Source organism: Bufo gargarizans, chromosome 1 (assembly GCF_014858855.1).
Source record: "Bufo gargarizans isolate SCDJY-AF-19 chromosome 1, ASM1485885v1, whole genome shotgun sequence".
Taxonomy (NCBI): domain Eukaryota; kingdom Metazoa; phylum Chordata; class Amphibia; order Anura; family Bufonidae; genus Bufo; species Bufo gargarizans.
The window spans coordinates 521052570-521076330 of record NC_058080.1 but is presented as its reverse complement, the minus strand read 5'-3'; the positions used below and the strand labels follow the sequence as shown (position 1 = coordinate 521076330).

Here is a 23761-nt window from a genome sequence, read left to right as displayed (position 1 = left end):
ACTACAATTCCCAGCATGCTCCATTCATTTCTATGGTAGTTATGAGAAGAGCAGAGCAAGTGTGCATGCTGGGAGCTGTAGTATCACATAAGCCTGGAGTGCCAGAGGTTGCCTACCCATGGTCTAGGTCAGTGATGGCTAACCTTGGCACTCCAGCTGTGGTAAAACTACAACTCCTAAGATGCCCCCCTTGCTTGGCTGCTCTTAGAACTCTGTAGAAATAAATGGAGCATGCTGGGAGTCGTAGTTTCACCACAGCTGGAGTGCCAACGTTAGCCATCACTGGTCTAGGTGGTTATACCGTGTCCCTGCAAGGCTAAGATTTCATACAATGGGAGAATATTTCTGTCATTCTGGGTAATACAGTTGCCGCATACGTCGGAAAATGGACTCCCTAGTACAGATGTGCCAGTGGATCTGTACACACAACGCTCTACCTTGTGCATGCCGCCTATGCCTCAGATTGATATACAGAAAAGACACATGTGATGGACAAACCCACAGTGATGTGGCCTCATGAACGTGCCCGAGTTTATGGATACAGATACTCTATAGACATAGATTACCGAAATGTTATACATACTCCTTCCCACTTTCATCACTCTTTAGTATTTCCTTAGTTTCTAATTCATGGTTTGTACAGTTTTAGGGTACATCAACACGTCACACAGTTGTTCTCAAAACCATTGCAGTCTACGGGGCTATTCACATGGCCGTTTTCTAACAACTTGTGAATAAAACGGCCATCACAAAATAGGACACGTCCGGTTTTGTCCATTTTCATGGACAGACAGCCCCTATACATGGACTACTCTGCAGTTTAACAGCCGTGTGAATGTAGCCTAAAAGAGGTCGCAATTAGCTGGTGGGCTGTCCTGACAGCTATTCCAGGCGGTGGTCCCCTTATCCATCAGCCTGGGCTGCTGCGCCCACCTCACACACTGCATATGACGCTATAACATCACAGACATTGTGTGCGTCATGTGTACTGCGCAAGTCCGCAGAGGCCTGGGACGGCTGCTTCAATGAGTGATTATTATATGGATGGTTTGGGCGGTCACCTGGCCCCAGAGGGCCGATTGCTGGTAATGTTACAACACTGCAGAATAGTGACAGGATGCGGTTGTGCTAGGGGCACAAGGGCACTTACAGTCATAAGAATGAAAGGAGAGGGGCCCAGGCCAGTGTGGTCACATGGTGTTCATTCAGAACTCCAGTCATGAGGCACTGTTGCAGTTGCACAAAGAAGCTTCACAAAAAACCTACATGCTGGCCTTCTTCCAGCGGACACCCAGTGTTTAAAGGAATTCAGGTAACAATATGCTGCACTGATATTAGAGCTGCACAGCTGCGGACACTCGAAATGGTGCTCTCCAACAGAGCAGTCAGGAGCTTATTTCTGTTCTTGACACAGAGTTACACTAGACAGCTTGCTGTTCACTTAATTGTTGGTCGGATGCCACATTAAGTGCCCCATTCCACATCTCTTGGCATACACTACATTCCCTCTCCTGGTCGGGGCCCTAAAATAAATAGAATTTTGAGCGACATCATTTCACAAGAATTAGTTGTTTAAATAAAAGGCTGCATATTTAACCACTTCAACCCCCGCTAGCTGAAACACCCTTAATGACCAGGCCACTTTTTACACTTCTGCACTACACTACTTTCACCGTTTATTGCTCGGTCATGCAACTTACCACCCAAATGAATTTGACTTCCTTTTCTTCTCACTAATAGAGCTTTTATTCATTTCATTCAGTTGTAAAATTTTGCAAAAAAAAAAACGACATCCATATATAAATTTTTCGCTAAATTTATTGTTCTACATGTCTTTGATAAAAAAAAAAAATGTTTGGGTAAAAAAAAAAAAATGGTTTGGGTAAAAGTTATAGCGTTTACAAACTATGGTACAAAAATGTGAATTTCCGCTTTTTGAAGCAGCTCTGACTTTCTGAGCACCTGTCATGTTTCCTGAGGTTCTACAATGCCCAGATAGTAGAAAACCCCCACAAATGACCCCATTTCGGAAAGTAGACACCCTAAGGTATTCACTGATGGGCAAAGTGAGTTCATAGAACTTTTTATTTTTTGTCACAAGTTAGCGGAAAATTATGATTTTTTTTCTTTTTTTTTCTTACAAAGTCTCATATTCCACCAACTTGTGACAAAAAATAAAAACTTCCATGAACTCGCTATGCCCATCACAAAATACCTTGCGGTGTCTTCTTTCCAAAATGGGGTCACTTGTGGGGTAGTTATACTGCCCTGGCATTTTAGGGGCCCAGATGCATGAGAAGTAGTTTGAAATCAAAATCTGTAAAAAATGACCGGTGAAATCCGAAAGGTGCTCTTTGGAATGTGTGCCCCTTTGCCCACCTAGGCTGCAAAAAAGTGTCACACATCTGGTATCGCCGTACTCAGGAGAAGTTGGGTAATGTGTTTTGGGGTGTCATTTTACATATACCCATGCTGGGTGAGAAAAATATCTTGGCAAAAGACAACTTTTCCTATTTTTTTTATACAAAGTTGGCATTTGACCAAGATATTTATCTCACCCAGCATGGGTATATGTAAAATGACACCCCAAAACACATTGCCCAACTTCTCCTGAGTACGGCGATACCAGATGTGTGACACTTTTCTGCAGCCTAGATGCGCAAAGCGGCCCAAATTCCTTTTAGGAGGGCATTTTTAGACATTTGGATCCCAGACTTCTTCTCACTCTTTCGGGCCCATAAAATGCCAGGGCAGTATAAATACCCCACATGTGACCCCATTTTGGAAAGAAGACACCCCAAGGTATTCAATGAGGGGCATGGCGAGTTCATAAAATTTATTTTTTTTGGCACAAGTTAGCGGAATTTTTTTTTTTGTATTTTCTCACAAAGTCTCCCTTTCCGCTAACTTGGGACAAAAATTTCAATCTTTCATGGACTCAATATGCCCCTCACGGAATACCTTGGAGTGTCTTCTTTCCGAAATGGGGTCACATGTGGGGTATTTATACTGCCCTGGCATTTTAGGGGCCCAAAAGCGTGAAGTCTGGAATATAAATGTCTAAAAAAATTTACGCATTTGGATTCCGTGAGGGGTATGGTGAGTTCATGTGAGATTTTATTTTTTGACACAAGTTAGTGGAATATGAGACTTTGTAAGAAAAATAAAATATCTATTTCCACTAACTTGTGCCCAAAAAAATGTCTAAATGGAGCCTTACAGGGGGGTGATCAATGACAGGGGGGTGATCAGGGAGTCTATATGGATGATCACCCCCCTGTCATTGATCACCCCCCTGTAAGGCTCCATTCAGACGTCCGTATGTGTTTTGCGGATCCGATCCATGTATCTGTGGATCCGTAAAAATCATACGGACGTCTGAATGGAGCCTTACAGGGGGGTGATCAATGACAGCGGGGTGATCAGGGAGTCTATATGGGGTGATCATGGGTTCATAAGGGGTTAATAAGTGACAGGGGGGGGTGTAGTGTAGTGGTGTTTTGTGGTACTTTACTGAGCTACCCGTGTCCTCTGGTGGTCGATCAAAGCAAAAGGGACCACCAGAGGACCAGGTAGCAGGTATATTAGACGCTGTTATCAAAACAGCGTCTAATATACCTGTTAGGGGTTAAAAAATAAATTAAAAAAATTGCATCTCCAGCCTGCCAGCGAACGATCGCCGCTGGCAGGCTGGATATCCTGTCTCTTACCTTCCGATCCTGTGAACGCACGCGCCTGTGTGCGCGCGTTCACAGGAAATCACGGCTCTCGCGAGATGACGCGTATATGCGTCGTTGAGCGCAGAACTGCCGCCTCCGGACCGCAGATCTGCGTTAGGCAGTTAAAGGAAAAACTTACAGGATCTTGACATCTCTAAAAGAGAATTTTAAAGCCTACCTGAGTTTTCAAAAAAGCTTGCATAATGGCCGTGCTTCTTTGTACAATCATAACTGTGAAGGAGCTTTCAGCCATATTATTCCATGTTTCAGCTGCACAGCTAAATGCATATCTCTCAGAAGCAGTGAGTGCATCCCTTCAGCCAGTAGTGTATGCAGTGACCTCAATTCCTTTACCATACACTATGTCTGTTTTCTTCTAGAAAGCCCAAAAAGCTGATAAGAAGGTATAAATCACAATTACAGACCAGCAGGACGCTCCTGTGATGTTTAGAAGCAGTTCTTTTATCAAGCTCAGGATCTCAGCTGGCTCTGACACGACCCCACTTCCTCTCAGCTGCCTTCTGAGTTTCTGTTACAAAGAGACACCTAGTGGCCATAACTTTACAGCTGTTTCCAGATTTGTTTAATAAAGGGATTTCGAAATGCGCTATTTACACCATTTCTCTGTTAAATGAAATTGTGTGAATGTACAGTGCAAGCCACACACACACACACACATTATATAGGGTGGTGCCCTTCTTTTGCATAGTCACCCAGGATGGCCCCATTTGCGGCTCGACTGGCTAGGATGCCATCACATGCCAGCCCCAGTGAAACCAATGTGTAGTGGCCACAGTTCCATCTGCCACTGGAGTTAGCTTGACCCAATGTTGCCATTTTGTGAGATAAATGATGGGGTCACTTATTATTAATGTGAGACACATGGTGTTATTACTTTGGTAGCGCCATGTGTCTCACATTAATAAGTGTCCCTAGCAAGCATTTCTGTGGATAATTAAAAAAAAATTGGGGCGTGGTATCAAGTATCCCAACACTTTTCGTTGTATCGAAATCCACAGGTAATGCCCCACAGAAGTACAGTGCTGCCCATAATTATTCATACCCCTGGCAAATTTTGACTTAAAGTTACTTTTATTCAACCAGCAAGTAAATTTTTTGACGGGAAATGACAGGTGTCTCCCAAAAGATAATAAGACGATGTACAAGAGGCATTATTGTGGAAAAAAAAAAAAAATACATTTCTCAGCTTTTATTTACATTTGAGCAAAAAAAAATAAAAATAGAAATAATAATAATAATACAAGATGTTCCACACTGTGGAAAAATCTCAGAGGATGTGGTCGGAAGCCAAAGTGACACTTGTGCTGGCCAGGAGGACAGTTAGAGAGGTGAAAAAGAATCCAAGGATCACCACCAAGGCCATCCTGGTGAATCTGGGCTCTGCTGGTGGCAATGTCTCAAGGCAGACAATCCAACGGACACTGCACACTGCTGGGTTTCATGTATGCAGACCAAGGAGGACGGCACTTCTCCAGATAAGGCACATAAAAGCTTGCTTGGCCTTTGCAAAAGCTCATCTGGACAAAGAAGAAGACTTCTGGTCTTCTGTGTTACGGTCAGATGAAACAAAAATGTAATTGTTTGGTCACAATGATGTTTCCTTCATTTGGCGTAAAAAAGGAGAAGCCTTCAACCCAAAGAACACCATCCCCACTGTCAAACATGGTGGTGGGAACCTAATGCTTTGGGGGTGTTTTTCAGCCAATGGACCAGGGAACCTAATCACAGTAAACGGCACCATGGAAAAAAAGAGCAATACATGAGCCATGGCCTTGGGCACCAGTGGACATTTCAGCAATGACAATGACCCAAAACACACAGCAAAAGTGGTGAAGAAATGGTTAGAAGACAACATTAACGTTCTGGAGTGGCCCAGCCAGAGTCCAGACTTGAATCCAATTGAGAATCTGTAGAGGGAGCTAAAGATCAGGGTGATGGCAAGAAGACCCTCCAACCTGAAAGATTTGGAGCTCATTGCTAAAGATGAATGGGCAGAAATACCTGTGGAGACATGCAAAAAGCTGGTCTGCAATTATAGGAAGCGTTTGATTGCTGTAATAGCCAATAAAGGCTTTTCTATTGATTATTGAGAAGGGTATGCATAATTTTGGACTGGACACTTTTTGCTCAAATGTAAATAAAAGCTGAGAATTTTTTTTTTCCCCACAACAATGCCTCTTGTAAATAGTCTTATTACCTGTCATTTCCCGTCAAAAAATTACTTGCTGGTTAAATAAAGTAACTTTAAGTCAAAATTTGCCAGGGGGTATGAATAATTATGGAGAGAACTGTATATGAACGGTTTACTATGGCTCTGAACAACTAAGAGATTGTACCCTGCGTATGGGCACGAAGCCTGATGAGTATTTGGACTAAGGGGCTGTGGGCCTCATATTGCCTTTCTCCCTCAGTCAATGCATGAGTGATCACCTTGACCCTGATAGTACTGTGTTGTCTGTTGTGTTACATAGGACTGCAGGTAACATCTACTACACTATCTGTACTCAAAGCGTTATCATTGGCAATGTGCTTTTACATAGGACTGCAAGTGACATGTACTACATTATTCGCACTCTGTTCATGAAGCTCCATGACATATGATATTTGTTATGTAGCTTCATGACCAGAGTGCAGACTAGGGCCTCCAGACATAAATTTGTTTGGGGCCCAAGAAATGCCAAGTTCACCCCTGACCACTAGGGCCAGTCATAGGCTGAGCAGTCACATTCCTTGTGTTGAGTGGAACCAGGAGACCGGCAAAAGCCACTAGAATTCCCAGGGGGAAATCGGTAAGGGGAGCAAGACTTATTTAACGCTATTCTGAGTGTTATTAAAACAATACCAAACAACCTCTTTAAGCGACTGGCTGGAGCGATCACATGCTGGTACAAAGACTTGTGGGGCATCACCTTTGCGAAATTTTACCTTGGGAACACCCTTTTCAGGGCTCATGCACATAAACGTTGATTAATTTCAATAAAAAAAAAAAAAAAGTTACTCCGTGTGCATTCCATTTCCGTATGTCTGTTCTGCCAAAAACTAGAACTTGTCCTATTATTGTCAGCATAACGGTCAAGGATATGACTGTTCTATTATGGCCAAGCTGTTCCTTTCCGCATAAAAAAAAAGGTTTTGCGGACTCTTGCAGAGCGCCCTAACTATACGACCATTAATCCTGCTGCGTATTACGTGATATGACAGTTACTTTTATCTCACCATTCCTGCTGGGTTATACAACTCGTGCCTTCCTCAGCAGAAGCCATGCTCTCTACATGGTAATTACCGTAAATAGAAGATACTTGTGATAATAAGATACACATTACAATGGAAATGCAGACTCCACAATGGCTGCTGTTGAAAACCTTTTGGCCTGTTCAGTGACTGCGGGACTCGATATTTTGTTGCTTTCAGATTTCTATAGAGTGAAACCTCGAGGAGAGGTTTAGAAGTTCTGTGCATACTCGCCATCCCCTTTGAGAAACCACTAACTATACTGGTCGCAACAGTCATAGCTGCAAGGGGCCGACAAGCCCTATCCTGAGTATAGGTCATGAATATCAAAATCGTGGACAACTCCCCGACAAGAGATTGGGCCTGGACTACAATATGAAGCACAGCCGCTATCCAATGTATGGTGCTGTGCTTGGTATGGTCTGAGGAAGCCATGGCGTGAGTCAGACCCCCATCGATCAGATATTTACGACCTATCCTGAGGATAGGTCTTCAGTATTGTTCTTGGAGTAAACTTCTCTACATCTATTATGGGCACCACTTTAGTTAACACACAATTGTAGTGTCATGTATACAGTGCAACTGCGCAGAGTCTTCAGAGGCCTGGGACGGGAGAGGCTGCTTCAATGATGAATTATTATATGGATGGTTTGGGCAGGAGGCCACAGTAGGTTCTGTCTGCTGCACAATAGACGGCCTCTCCATTCTCACACTAAGGGTCCATTCAAACGTCCATAGTGTATTGCGGATCCGCAATATACCCGGCCGACACCCCATAGAACTGCCTATTCTTGTCCGCAATTGCGGAGCCGTGGACCAAAAGATCTGGGGCGCGCTCCGGAAATGCGGACAGCACACTGTGTGCTGTCCGCATCCATTCCTGCCCCATAGAGAATGAATGGGTCCGCACCCGTTGCGCAATTTGCAGAACGGATGCGGACCCATCCTACAGACGTGTGAATAGACCCCAAGGGCTCATACAGACGATCGTATGTTTGTGTCCGCATCCGTTCCAAAAAAATTCTGGAACAGATGCAGACCCATTCATTACCTCCGTTCTGCGGCCCTGCAAAAGAAAAGATAGGACATATCCTATAAGTGTCTAAAATTGCGGACACGAAAAGGCATTTCTATCATAGGTCTGGCCGTTCCATTCCGCAAAACACCCGGTATCCATGTTTGGCGGGCCGGAAAAATGGATACGTCCTCTGAATAAGTCCTTAGGGAAAATGTGGTGGAAACGGCGAGGAAAAATGCCTCATATTGCATAAAAAGTCAGGCAGCTGGATCTAAGCAAGCGAGACAAGGTGAAGAACATGTAGCAGGCGTATGTATATAGTCTTTGAAGACTCAATAACAGATGCTTTCCAGATTTATATCTTTTTTTTTTCTACAGAATGTGTCAAGAAATTACAATCTGACGATAGCAAAATGTGAAATGTAAAAGGATGAATGATAAGGATAACGCGAGTTGCTCTGTAAGTGATTCTTAAGGTCTTATCTAGCTGTGTCTCTAAGACTTACACAATAAGTTATGTCTTCTCTTGGGTTTTACGCCATATATTTTCCCGTGGTCCCAGTTGCCACCGCTTACAAATCACACACATTTTTCAGCATAGACGAGCCATCAATGGTTCAGCCGCCTAAGACACAGATTTTGCAGAAACCCCCCACAATTACTCACCTTTCATACAAATCCACTCATCCATGTACCCAGACTACGCCTCCGATCAATGTTTCCCCAAGGCAGCGTGTAATTTGCCGGTAAATTATTCAGGAGGATGTTACAACAAACACCACGTCACTGCTCTACAGCTTTCTTTTGCATTTGCAAAGAGAGAAGGTGAAGCCATGTTTGCTTCATGCCTGGGTATTAAAGGGAACCCGTACTAACGGCAGTATGCAGTAGAGACAGGTGAGTTGATTTCAGCGGTCTGTCATTTATAAAGTTAAAAGTAAGTGGTTGCCGAGAACCAACATAACAAACGTTGCAGACTGGGCCTGGAAAAGAGTCCCGGCCACCTGAGAAGAGTCCTGGTTATTAATACATTCCTGCTCTCCTGACCACCTGCTGATGACTGACAGGCTTCTACCTAGTTTTCTCCCTTTCTCTCTAGTAGAGAACTGCCAATCATCAGCAGATGGGTGAGAGAGCAGGAGATTAGGAATAACCATGACTCTTAAGTAGATTTGACTCTTCTCAAGGCCTGGGCTGCAATGATTATGACGCTGGTTCTCAGCAACCACTGACTTTTAGCTTATGAGTGACACACATTTCTGTCATAGTTTATGCTGCCCTCAGTGAGTCAGTATAAAGTTGATGACCGGTTCCATTTAAATAGGCACAGGATGGCTGTCAGCAGGGCTCACTGTGGGCTGAGGGGGGTGGAAAGTCCTGGTTCTGGATGTCTAGACCACCTTACCAGACTAAACCCATCTAACTGTACCACTTTCATTCTCCAAATAGCAAACAGCAGTTAGGCCAGGTCATAATGCAATGCTGTCATAGGGAGTTGACCACCCACAATTCACAGGTGAACCTCAATACAAGGACTTAAAGGGCACCTGTGAGGAATATGGATTAATATTTACTATCAGCCATGTCCTCACACACACACACCATTTGCTGACAGATAGCAGAGGTAGTGAACTCCACAGGAGGGCCCTGCGCTTTAAAGCCCCAGCCATATGGCAGAGAACTCATAGCAGGCCACATTTATTTACATTTCACACCTCCAGTCAGACAGCCCGTCCTGCAGGAAAAACCCCAGCAGGGGGTATCAGCCCTTTCCAGGATCAATGATACCTTCCAGACATGTTGGCACCTACATTTCATAACGAATTATGAATCGCAGGCACAAACCGAATACATATTTGTGTCCCGGTGGCCACGATGTGCGTGCCCATGGTCTTTGTTTGATGGGGGGATGACAGGGAAAGGAGATAGCCATATCTCCCCACAGAAACCAAAAAACGGTATCATGTTTCGACTCTAGTTGTAGCCGGAACCCAGGAGGATCAATTGGGCCCGGAACCATCTTCCTGCGACATTCTAGTCTGGGGCTATGAGCCCTAAGGTGTTTTATGGGTCATTTGCTCCCAGCACTAGAGAAGGAGGGGTGGACCCTACCCATAGGCGGGGAGGGGGGGGGGATCAGCCGGCTACAGGTCATAAGCCCATGCAAGCCAGCGGGCGGTGTATTTCTCTGAAGAAGGGTCACATCGTGTAATGTGTTTAGGGGGACCCAGGAACTAGCGGAGATCACGGCTCTTACCCGATAACTGACTTTTACCCTGTTGTACCTACATAACCTGTATCTTTAACCTCAGACCACTGTATATATTCTCTGTGTATATTGAGTTATTTATAATTTAATTTTGTGCTGTCTTGTATCTCGATCACGAATCCCCACGTCCGTGTTTTCGCCTAGTTATAAGATACCGCGGGTTGGTTTCACACCCTATATAATCCCGTTAGCGGACCGGGCTTATATCAAACGAGAAGCTGGTGGCAGATACCCGGGCTGAGACAGCTCTGTTTTCACTGCGGCAGTGAAAAGGCTCTCAGCTTGTTGCCTATCTGTGCCCGCGTGGACAGCAGGTGTATGTGTAAATTGCACCAAGCTGACCTTACCTGCTCCTCTGAAGGGGGTAACGTCATGTTTTTGGTGACCTGTGACTATACCGCGTCTCATGAGCTCGACGTAGGCGACGTCAAGTGGGCACGAGGTGTAGTATTCGTCACAGCACCTGTCAGCAGATTTGTCCCTATGAAACTGGCTGACCTGTTACATGTGCACTTGGCAGCTGGAGGCATCTATGTTGGTTCCATGTTCATATATGTGTCCGCATTACTGAGAAAAATAAAGTTTTAATATATGCAAATGAGCCTCTAGGAGCATCGGGGGCGTTACAGTTACACCTAAAGGCTCTGCTCTTTCTGCATCTGCCACACTCTCCCCCACAGATGCTCTTTAAAGGGAACCTGCCGGCAAAAATTGGCCTCCAAGCTTTAACAGCCCATGTTGTTTCCAATGGTATCCTGAATGCAGTGAAATTCATCTTTATTCATCAGCGTTTAAATTCAAGGTAGTTGCACCCAAGACCTCTCTCTTCTTCCTAACACAAGCAATGTCCTGGCCTCTCCTTGCCTGTATTATGGAACGTCAATCAAAGGAGAAGGGGCAGGAGAAGGACTTTGGCGTAGCGACCTTGACTTCAGGCAAAAAGGTGCCAGCCTCCTTGACTTCCAACCAGCTGATTAGCATACATCAGGAGAAGTGAACAAAGATAATTTTTGATGCTTTTTTTAAGACAAAAGAATCTACTGTAATGACACCATCGAGGATAACATGATCTGACTGGTAAAGTATTGCAGGTGGTTTGGAGGCCAATATCATGCTGACAGGTTCCCTTTAAATGGATTTCAAGTAGGGCTGGGTGATTTTTCAAAAAACATGTTTTCCGCACATATCTCCAGCCAGCTATGAATCTATGTACAGATAGAAGAAAGAAAAGATGGGGGACAAGAGTGGGAAACCACGGGGAGGTCAGCTGCTGGTTCCGTTGCTCTCCTGGCTCTGACCATTAGTGAGTGCCAGGGCCCCACAGCGAGCTGGGCCACTGTATCAGCGCAGCATGTACAGCTCTCTTTAGGATTAACTTGTCAGCATGTGAAACTAATAGAATGGCTCTGCAGGGCACATTGGACTGAAATGAATGATGTCCCCGCTACGTTTCCCAGCAGTGCCATTTTGCTGAAATAAATCTTACGTAGATGAGGTACCTGGAGTCACAGGGGTGTCTCACAGCAACGCCAGAGTCACCACTGGAAACTTGCCATCACCCCAGCTAGGAAACATCTCTCTCTTCTCCGGATACGAGCAGAGGCACACATAGCATGCAAGCTGAAGATTTCGGCCAGAGGCGCCAAATTGTGCTACAAATTTTTGGCAGATACATTAGTAAATCTGGGCCTTGAAATGTTACGGTCTTGCTGCGTTTGCTGTCAGCGAACGAGGGCATTCATGCTTACATTCAAAGGCTACTTTCACACCAGCGTTTTTGCTGGATCTGTCATGGATCAGCCAAAACGCTTCCGTCACAATAATACAACTGCCTACATCCGTTATGAACGGATCCGGTTGTATTATCTTTAACATAGCCAAGACGGATCCGTCATGAAAACAATTGTAAGTCAATGGGGGACGGATCGGTTTTCTATTGTGTCCGAGAAAACTGATTCATCCCCATTGACTTACATTGTGAGTCATGACGGATGCGTCTTGCTCCGCACCACATCGCGGACAGAAAACGGTGCTTGCAGCTTTATTCTGTCCGCTATGGGGACACAACCAAACGGAACGCATTCTCGTGCACTCCATTCCCTTCAGTTCAGTTTTGTCTCCATTGACAACGAATGGGGACAAAACGGAAGCGTTTTCCTCCGGTATTGAGAACCTATGACGGATCTCAATAGCGGAAAGGGAAAGCGCAGATGTGAGAGTAGCCTAACTCTGCTGAGGGGCAATGTTCTCAGCCAGGACTGATACATTGCAGCAAACCATCAGAGAGCTCTGTACAGCTGGAGCTCACCTGCGGTACTGCCCTCGACCGGATAGAGATTTCAATGCAGGCGGCTGTATTTACCGTGTACAGATACTGCAGAGATAGAGAGATCAGGGTCAGGAGATAAATCATCTCCCACTCCTGGCAAATTCCAATTCATTTCCACAAGGAGAGATTTTAGGTTTAATTAACCCGTCTTGTGCTGGAGGGGATCATGGAAATGCGGAGCGGAGCCGCTGGCACAAGATATTGAAAGGTTATTTCTAGTTCTTAATAAAGGAAGGAAATTTCTTCTAGCTGAAGGGACAGGCTCACAGGGCCAAGGAGGTGACAAAATGACAAACACCAACCATTAACAGCTTCCCGACTGCATAGGATATACACCATCTATAATACCGCTACAATGAGGCGGTATTCCTGTTGGAAGAACCTTATCCTGTTATCGGATTCCTGATTTCAGAGCCTGCCCTTCCACTATAAGGGGAAATGCACACGTTATGGATTTACATGCAGACAATTCGCGTCAATTTGTGCGGATTTGATGCAGATTTTCCGCATGCGGATTTTACTCTCCCCATTGAAGTGAAAATAAATTGACATGCTGCGGACTTTAAAATCAGCACCGTAGGTCAAAATCCTCAAATTACAATATACATGGCCTACAGTGCAGATTTTGTGCGGAATTCCTCATGCAATCCTTATCGTGTGCATTTGGCCTAAGGCTACTTTCACATCCGCGCCTTTCCTTTCCGGTTTTGAGATCAGTCAGAGGATCTAAATACCGGAGGAAAACGCTTCAGTTTTGTTCCCACTCATTGTCAATAGGGACAAAACTGAACAAATTCTAACAGAGTGCACCAGAATGCATTTTATTCCGTTTGCGTTCCCATGCTGCTGCAAGCAGAGTTTTTAAGACGGCTCCGTCATGACTCACAATGTAAGTCAATGGTTCCAGATCAGTTTTCTCTGACACAAAAGAAAACGGATCCGTCCCACATTGACAGATGCAGACGGTTGTATTATTATTATTATCAGTAACGGAAGCGTTTTGGCTGATCCAGCAAAAACGCAGATGTGAAAGTACCCTAATGGCCATTTAAAGAGGACCCGACATCTCTGACTTGTCTGTTTTGGTAACTACTTGCAGTCCTCAAGTAAAAACTATTCTGGAACATATTCTTATGATCCTATGATGTACCATTCCTTTATTATTCCTGCTAGAAGTTATGAATAAATTAGTAGCAGTTTGTAGAGAAGGTCCAGATGGGGGTTACCAGTTGGGGGTGTACCTGTACAATCCGACACTGGCAGCACTGAATGGATAGTGTCAGCCTATACAGGGACACACCTCCAACTGGCCATGTGGACACCTAACTGTCATTCCATTTCTAAATATTCAGGAGTAATAACAGAGAAAGGTCACAACGCAGAGGTCTAAATAGAGTGATTTCAAACATTTTATTTCATGAAAAATATAAATATTTGCTGAGACATTTCAGGAGAGGTGACATGTCCTCTAAAGCAGCGGTCCCCAACCACCGGGCCGCAAATCATCTGGTACTGGTCCGCGGGGAGTGCCGATGTTGAATGGCGGGGACAGGAACTGTTGGCTCCTGTGCCCCGTTGTTTAGCCTCACAGGCTGTAGGCCGATAGGCCTGAGGCACTACTGGGGGGGGCACTATATGTAAAGAGACCACTACTGGGGGGGGGGGGGGGGGGGCACTATATGTAAAGAGGCCACTACTGGGGGGGGGGGCACTATATTTAAAGAGGCCACTACTGGGGGGGGGGGCACTATATGTAAAGAGGCCACTACTGGGGGGGGGGCACTATATGTAAAGAGGCCACTACTGGGGGGGGGGGGGCACTATATGTAAGGAGGCAGTACTGGGGGCACTATATGTAAAGAGGCCACTACTGGGAGGGCATTATATATAAAGAGGCCACTACTGGGGGAGGGCATTATATATGAAGCACATTATATGTGATGCTAATGTCTGTAAAGAGCTGCGGAATATAGCAGCGATATATAAGTGCTTAAAATACATAAGTAATAAAGAGGGCCATTACTGGGGGCCGTTAAATGCGAAGTAGGCACAACTGAAGGGCATCATATGTACATAGGGCACTACTGGGGGGGGGGGGGCATTATATCTACTGGGGCCTAATGGGGAGGATTACTAAGTTGGGGCATAAAAGGAGGCAATAATACTAAATACCGGTGTTCTGTTGGTTCAGTTATGCAGAAAGAAGAAGTTGTAGATAAAGGAAAGAACAACTCTGTTCAGAGGAGACATCATTTGTAAGTCACTGAGTGGGGGCCTAAATGGGCTGTTTACTCGGGTGGCTCATGTGCTGACTGCTTACAGTGCCAGAGACTGCCTGACCGCACATGTGCAACCATGGGGGTTGTAGCTGGACCCGGATCACGCTCCAAATGTACAGTACGTGATCCCAGACGTACCCGCAAACTATTTAGACTGGGGAGTGCAGCGCTGGCCCGGTAAGGTAATTCCGAGATGCGCAGCGATTCCCATGTGGCTGCCACTTCCAGCCTGGGATTACAAACTGCAGCGTAAGCGAGAGTCTGATTCTCTCGCAAAGCACATGAAAGAGATTAAAACTCACGCGTGTGCTGCAGGTTCTAACCCCAGACTGGACTCACGTGCCCGATGTGCGGCATGTGAAACCGGCCGCACAAGATCGCAGCGCATCTCGGATCACGCCTTTATGGCCTAATCCGCATACTATTTAAAACACAGATTACTTCAAAATGGAGGGGGGGGGGGGGGGAGATGATTTGAATCAAATGGGGCAGCCCTATCAGGCATTATATCTGGTTTAATAGGGTTGATCCTGCTGAAAGATGCCCTTTCATTCGTAAAATACCTCAATAATGGCAACTACATCAACAGAGAAATAATAATAGAAAAGATAAGGCCGTCGGTACGTGATGAGGCAACCTCCCCCCAAAGTCTTTAAAAAAATTCTGGCTGATGATGTCATTCGCTTTCAGTCTGTAAATATATTCCGGAAATCATTTCTATAGCAGACATTTAATTAGAGCCTCTACGATAGGGGATGTTTGTGCTGTCGCATACAGGCTTGCTTTATTCCAATAGTGTGGTACTGGCAGGATACGCCAGTGAAGAGAAAAGCTGCTTCTGTTATCCTCCCACTCAGGACCAGCTGCTGGGACTACAAATATTTAATGCCTGAACATGCAGCAGACCTCCTCTGCTCCTGGCACCGCCATCCGCGTTTACTACAAAGCAGACGGGCACGGAGCAAAAAACTGCCGCACTGATGGTGGCGCCCCGAATGTAGGCCAGTAATTTTCTCCAAAATGACATATATTACTGAAAAGTGCAAAATCTCTCTTAAAGGGGTTTTCCCCATCTCAGACAATGCCCACCTTTTCTGCTAAGAAAGTGGTGTACAAAAAAAAAAAAAAAAAAAAACATCTGCACAAAAGGTCATTTGTGCCAAAAACCTGCAGTAAAGCTTTTGTAAATGACCATCTCTGTTGCTTCTGCATGGAGAACAGTGCAGAGTCATTTTTAGGTAGTTGAAGAAAATGGAAACCTGACAGACCCCTAATAAGTCAATGGCAGGAGGAACAAAATGGATCAGAACAGATGGATCATGTAAAAACAGCTGCCAATCATCATCTACCCACAGGATAGGTAATACATATCTGATTGCAGGGACCTCTTGAGTGTTGGGACCTCCTGCAAGCCCAAGAACAAGGGTTCATCCTCAGTAATGTGCATGTTAGTCAACCGCTCCATTCATGGGACTGAAGGAGCACTGTCTACATGATAGAAGTGAATGGAGCAGTGGACCTGTCCATTTAAATCGAGGACTTGGTGACACCTTGACACCTTTATAGAAGTGAATGGAGCAGTGGACCAGTCCATTCACGTTGAGGACTTGGTGGCCCCTTGGAATCTTTATAGAAGTGAATGGAGCCATGGACCACTTCATTCACGTCGAGGACTTGGTGGCCCCTTGGAATCTTTATAGAAGTGAATGGAGCCATGGACCACTTCATTCACGTCGAGGACTTGGTGGCCCCTTGGACTCTTTATGGCTCCCTACGTGCACCGCCATACAGGCTCCATGACCATGTGCACAAGTCCTAAAAAATGAATGCTAAATCACATCCACAATCCATCTGCACCAGCCATTTACTTGTGTATGATTAGCCATCTGTACGGTAAATTCCCGTCCCTGCTTGACTTAATATTAATTAATATCCTGTTCGGTAGAGGTCACAATCTGTGAGAGTCAGCAATGCAGTGAAGCATTTTTACTGTTTAGTCATGAACTCTTTAATTACTTCCAACATTGGCTTGTCACCTTGAGATAAAAATGGGACCTATGAACATACAAACATATTGGCATCTCCCCTCCCCAACTAGATCTACATCCCCTGCAAAGCCTCCCTAGCCACTACATGACCCCTTGCTTCTGAAGCTGATGAGCCTGGGTGGAGATTACCCCATGAGTAATGAGACGCTAGAATTTTCGATGGTTTTACGCTAGCTTTTCTTCTCTCCCGTCTCATCACTAGTCAAGACTAATGACATCAATGTCATAAAATGACTTCAGTTTTCAGGTGCAGATGTGTAGAAGACAATTCTAATAACGTGATGGTCATGAAGCAGACCTAAACTGGTGGCTAAGGAGTCATCTGCCTGGCCTCAGGCCACCTCATGCTCCAAGTTATGTCTCAATTCGATGTTTGTGGACCAGTGGCATCAGCTAATGTTAGTCCAACTGAAAAATTGGCGTGTTCATCTCTTCTCTCAAATAATCCTTCTTCTATACATAATTTCCTTCTATTCCCCTTTGAATACATAATTAATTTTCCATATTTTTGGACTATAAAGTCATGTTTGGTGGCTGATTTTCAACATATGATTTAGCGTATATTCTGTGTTGAAATCTGCGTGAAGACCACTCTTTCCGCCTTCCATTGTCTTCAATGGGAATCTGTGCCCTAGTTCATACTGTCTGGATTTGACATCTACATTGCAGAAAAATATATATGACCTACAACGATTTTGTTTGCAGGATAAAAGCATACAGGTCCCTCATCTTACAGTCCAAATGCCAGGCAGAGGTGAAGTATTGTCACAGAGGATCAGAAAGACATGATGCCCGCCTTACCATAGTCATCTGCAACTATTGGGTGTAATAAACAGCGCCCAGAGGATCCTTAGTTTACCTACTATTCACGAGCTGCTAAAAGATGGTGGGGCACATTCACTAAGACCGCCTTTTTATGCTGGTATTAGTTTCCCCTCTCGCGCTGCCCTAAGATTCATTAAATTAGGCTTCTCTATGACAGTCCTTGCATCTGGCAAAAAAACAACGCCAGCCCCTGTTTCCAGACGTAAACGTTGGAGGCCGTGCTGGCAAGTTCACTGACACACCCCTGTCCCAGCCAACTGGCGAACACACAGGAAAAGCGGCCATGCAACAATATTTTAAAAAAGGGACTTGTGACTATTGACTAAAATAGGCTCAAGTCCTTTAGTAAATGTGTCCCCGATCCGTCTCTCCTCCAACATCATCTTTCGGGGATGAGTCAGGAGGTCCCCATACACATTGGACTGCCGAAAATGGAGGGTTTGGCCGATAGTAATCTGACGCGTATAGGGCTCTTGGGCCATAGGTCGGAGCTGCATCTCCAATCTCCCTGCATTCTACTATACAAGGGCGCATGTATACGACCGCAATCGGCCCGGTCCGTGTGTCTGCCGGCTGACCATGGCTCCCCTGAACTGACTATCATAGCGTTTTATGATGCAGTCAGTTCATATCTGATCACGGCGCTTCTGTACAACCCCTGCGCCTTTGCTAAAATATCAAAAGAAGCCATACTAATCCCTTTTCTCCCTCTGCGCTTCCAGCACTGTGCTCTGCCCCTCCGCGCTGCTGATGTCATCTTCCTGGCTGCAGCAGTGACGTTCCATGCCCACAGCTCACCACTGTAGCCAAACACTGGCCTCAGCGTTACTGGTGAATGCATGGAACGTCATCGCTGCGGCCAGGGGCGTTACTGGTGAATGCATGGAACGTCATCGCTGCAGCCAGGGGCGTTACTGGTGAATGCATGGAACGTCATCGCTGCAGCCAGGGGCGTTACTGGTGAACGCATGGAACGTCATCGCTGCAGCCAGGGGCGTTACTGGTGAATGCATGGAACGTCATCGCTGCAGCCAGGGGCGTTACTGGTGAATCCATGGAACGTCATCGCTGCAGCCAGGAAAACATACAGCACCGGGAGGACTTGTTGGAAGCGGCAGGGGAGAAATGGAGGTGGGGGGGGGGGGTATGTTTTTTTTGTTTTTTTAGCACATCTACAGGGGCGGTCCTAATTTGTATTCAACTCGGACATCTCCTTTAACCCCTCAAAGCTGACCACAGCACTTGCCATTGGGTTGTCATGGTATCCAGGGGCCTAACAATGGTGCCCAGGCCCGCCATGCATCGCAGCCTGTTAGGCCCGGGCTACATGGCGACTTTTTTCTAGCGCGACTGATTGATTTTAACTATTGACTGAGCTGTAGTTCAATAGTTAAAAATCAATTGCGCGACAAAAAATACAAAATAAACCACTTGTGTGAAATTGGCCTTAGACCTTATTCACACAATCGTATTTTCCATCTGCATCCGATCAGCATTTTTTGCTGATTGAATGCGGACCCATGCATTTCTACGGGGTGGTCGCAAAAAATGCAGACAGCACGTGCCGTAAATTATAGAACAGGTCCTATTTTTTGTCCATTTTGCAGACAAAAATAGCCATTTTTACAACGGGGCTTGAGAAAAGTGTGAGACGCACATGTGGATTTGCCAAAGATTTTTATCCTATAAGCATGTAAATCTCTCAACGAGCCCTCCGGCTGACTGTAGCAGCCATCTACGTACACCCCGTCTATGACATCATCAGTACGCCTTGATGAATTATGGTTGCACATCAGCGCCACGAGCAATAATACATCGTTATCTGAAATTAGCGCAATTTAGACAGCAGAACTGCAGATAGTTGTCGCTCTGGCCTGTGAGTGGCTTACTGTTACCGGGACAACAGCCTGAACCAATCACAGTCATTTTCAAGTTGGATCCAGTTTTCGACAGGTTAAAAAAATAAATCACATTCCTATTACCGATATAAAATAAAATAAAAAGTTATTTAAAAAATATTCTCTAGAATACTATTTTACAGGGCTTTCCCATACTGCTTGCATACGGTGCACCTGGTAGAGAGGGCCTATGGTGCAGCAGCATTAAATTACCGGATGCCAATTCACCGGTGCACTCGCCTCCAAATTGTATTCGTATGGGCGTCTATGTGCTAGGAATACATCACAGTACTGGGGAAGGAGGCGGATGGAGCCCCCACGGGGCCCCCAATAGATCTGATGGTAATAGACTGCTGCAGATGGCTCTACCTGTCTAGCATACATATCACCCCCCCACACACCAGAGCCACCAGTGAATGGGAGCAGGCTGTGGGTCCCCTGCATGATGCCTGATCTGCAGTGCTTTACATAACACAGTCGCATCTGCCCTATGCAGCAGAATGGCACATCACTAAGCCTGTCAGGCCCATCATGCAGCACTCCATGCTGACAGCTTTCACAGAGCATGCACTGGATGCAGTTACTATACCTTCTATAGCAGTGCTGTGGGGTGATGGGTTGGTCTTCTCACTCTGGTCATGTCTCACCCTGTCATCCGGTTTTTTCTACACACTCATTTAAATACGTACGTACATTGCAGTAAAATCCCCTAACCAACCTGCTGCATTATCCCCGGCTCCAGCCTGGAAGCTAGATACGAGCGGTGGGCTCTAGGACCTGCGCCGACGTCACGATCATGTGAGCGGTCACGTGCTCGGGGGGAGGGGTCGCGCTGCGTTGGTTGTGGCGCTGTCACCTTAGCGGGTCATGAGACTGCTCTGTTGTAAGAGGTGTAGTATGAAGCGTGGGATGGTGTGCATGTAGCAGAGCTGTGTGTGTGAGGTGCATGTAGCAGAGCTGTGTGTGTGAAACTAAGATACAGATGTCAGGGCAGCAGAGTGATGTCTGTGTGAGGTGCATGTAGTAGAGCTATGTGTGAAACTAAGATACAGATGTAAGGGCAGCAGAGTGAAGTGTGTGTGAGGTGCATGTAGCAGAGCTGTGTGTGTGAAACTAAGATACAGATGTCAGTGCAGCAGAGTGATGTGTGTGAGGTGCATGTAGTAGAGCTGTGTGTGAAACTAAGATACAGATGTAAGGGCAGCAGAGTGAAGTGTGTGTGAGGTGCATGTAGCAGAGCTGTGTGTGTGAAACTAAGATACAGATGTCAGGGCAGCAGAGTGATGTGTGTGAGGTGCATGTAGTAGAGCTGTGTGTGAAACTAAGATACAGATGTAAGGGCAGCAGAGTGAAGTGTGTGTGTGAGGTGCATGTAGCAGAGCTGTGTGTGTGAAACTAAGATACAGATGTCAGGGCAGCAGAGAGAAGTGTGTGTGAGGTGCATGTAGCAGAGCTGTGTGTGTGAAACTAAGATACAGATGTCAGGGCAGCAGAGTGATGTGTGTGAGGTGCATGTAGTAGAGCTATGTGTGAAACTAAGATACAGATGTAAGGGCAGCAGAGTGAAGTGTGTGTGAGGTGCATGTAGCAGAGCTGTGTGTGTGAAACTAAGATACAGATGTCAGTGCAGCAGAGTGATGTGTGTGAGGTGCATGTAGTAGAGCTGTGTGTGAAACTAAGATACAGATGTAAGGGCAGCAGAGTGAAGTGTGTGTGAGGTGCATGTAGCAGAGCTGTGTGTGTGAAACTAAGATACAGATGTCAGGGCAGCAGAGTGATGTGTGTGAGGTGCATGTAGTAGAGCTGTGTGTGAAACTAAGATACAGATGTAAGGGCAGCAGAGTGAAGTGTGTGTGTGAGGTGCATGTAGCAGAGCTGTGTGTGTGAAACTAAGATACAGATGTCAGGGCAGCAGAGTGATGTGTGTGTAAGGTGCATGTAGCAGAGCTGTGTGTGTGAAACTAAGATACAGATGTCAGGGCAGCAGAGTGATGTGTGTGTGTGTGTGGGTGTGTGGTGAATGTAGCAGAGCTGTGTGTGTCCTGATAAAACAAATGCACTGTTGCTTTGTGTGTGCATGAAGCAGAGCTGTGTGTGTGTGTGTGTGTGTGTGTGTGTGTGTGTGAGAGTCTGAAATAGAGATCACTTTATGTACATAAAGGTGCAGGTATGGGAAAGCCAGTGATTTGCGTATATATGGTGCATATAGCAGAGCTGTCTATGGATAAGGTGTATGTAGTGGAGCTGTCTGTGCGGATAAGTTGATAAGGTGTATGTGGTGGTGCTGTCTGTGTGAATAAGGTGTATGTGGTGGTGCTGTCTGTGTGAATAAGGTGAATGTAGTGGAGCTGTCTGTGGATAAGGTGTATGTAGTGGTGCTGTCTGTGCGGCTACGGTGTATGTAGTGGTGCTGTCTGTGTGAATAAGGTGAATGTAGTGGAGCTGTCTGTGGCTAAGGTGTATGTAGTGGTGCTGTCTGCGGATAAGGTGTATGTAGTGGTGCTGTCTGTGTGAATAAGGTGTATGTGGTGGTGCTGTCTGTGTGAATAAGGTGTATGTGGTGGTGCTGTCTGTGTGAATAAGGTGAATGTAGTGGAGCTGTCTGTGGATAAGGTGTATGTAGTGGTGCTGTCTGTGCGGCTACGGTGTATGTAGTGGTGCTGTCTGTGTGAATAAGGTGAATGTAGTGGAGCTGTCTGTGGATAAGGTGTATGTAGTGGTGCTGTATGTGCGGATAAGGTGTATGTAGTGGTGCTGTGTCTGTGCGGATAAGGTGTATGTAGTGGTGCTGTATGTGCAGCTAAGGTGTATGTAGTGGTGCTGTATGTGCGGCTAAGGTGTATGTAGTGGTGCTGTCTGTGCGGATAAGGTGTATGTAGTGGTGCTGTATGTGCGGATAAGGTGTATGTAGTGGTGCTGTGTCTGTGCGGATAAGGTGTATGTAGTGGTGCTGTGTGTGCAGCTAAGGTGTATGTAGTGGTGCTGTGTCTGTGCGGCTAAGGTGTATGTAGTGGTGCTGTCTGTGCGGATAAGGTGTATGTAGTGGTGCTGTGTCTGTGCGGATAAGGTGTATGTAGTGGTGCTGTCTGTGCAGATAAGGTGTATGTAGTGGTGCTGTATGTAGATAAGGTGTATGTAGTGGTGCTGTCTGTGCAGATAAGGTGTATGTAGTGGTGCTGTCTGTGCGGCTAAGGTGTATGTAGTGGTGCTGTATGTAGATAAGGTGTATGTAGTGGTGCTGTCTGTGCAGATAAGGTGTATGTAGTGGTGCTGTATGTAGATAAGGTGTATGTAGTGGTGCTGTCTGTGCAGATAAGGTGTATGTAGTGGTGCTGTCTGTGCGGCTAAGGTGTATGTAGTGGTGCTGTATGTAGATAAGGTGTATGTAGTGGTGCTGTATGTAGATAAGGTGTATGTAGTGGTGCTGTCTGTGGATAAGGTGTATGTAGTGGTGCTGTATGTAGATAAGGTGTATGTAGTGGTGCTGTCTGTGCGGCTAAGGTGTATGTAGTGGTGCTGTGTCTGTGCGGCTAAGGTGTATGTAGTGGTGCTATCTGTGCGGCTAAGGTGTATGTAGTGGTGCTGTATGTGCGGATAAGGTGTATGTAGTGGTGCTGTATGTGCGGATAAGGTGTATGTAGTGGTGCTGTCTGTGCGGCTAAGGTGTATGTAGTGGTGCTGTCTGTGCGGCTAAGGTGTATGTAGTGGTGCTGTCTGTGCGGATAAGGTGTATGTAGTGGTGCTGTCTGTGCAGCTAAGGTGTATGTAGTGGTGCTGTGTCTGTGCGGCTAAGGTGTATGTAGTGGTGCTGTATGTAGATAAGGTGTATGTAGTGGTGCTGTATGTAGATAAGGTGTATGTAGTGGTGCTGTGTCTGTGCGGCTAAGGTGTATGTAGTGGTGCTGTATGTAGATAAGGTGTATGTAGTGGTGCTGTCTGTAGATAAGGTGTATGTAGTGGTGCTGTCTGTGCGGATAAGGTGTATGTAGTGGTGCTGTCTGTGCGGCTAAGGTGTATGTAGTGGTGCTGTCTGTGCGGATAAGGTGTATGTAGTGGTGCTGTCTGTGCGGCTAAGGTGTTTGTAGTGGTGCTGTCTGTGCGGATAAGGTGTATGTAGTGGTGCT

At 45.8% G+C, this 23761-nt stretch overlaps 1 protein-coding gene across 2 annotated transcripts in view; it reads right to left on the bottom strand.

Moving 5' to 3' along the window:
* The window catches only part of ASPHD2 (aspartate beta-hydroxylase domain containing 2), an 85331-nt gene extending 64899 nt beyond the window's left edge, over positions 1–20432 (bottom strand). The window contains exon 1 of one of the 2 annotated variants that reach the window (XM_044275385.1): positions 20356–20432. The gene's annotated coding sequence lies outside the window, so the exon portion shown is untranslated. Of the gene's footprint in view, positions 1–20226 lie in introns of both variants that reach the window. The other variant, XM_044275384.1, reaches the window with a different exon arrangement.
* Positions 20433–23761: the final 3329 nt, after the last annotated feature.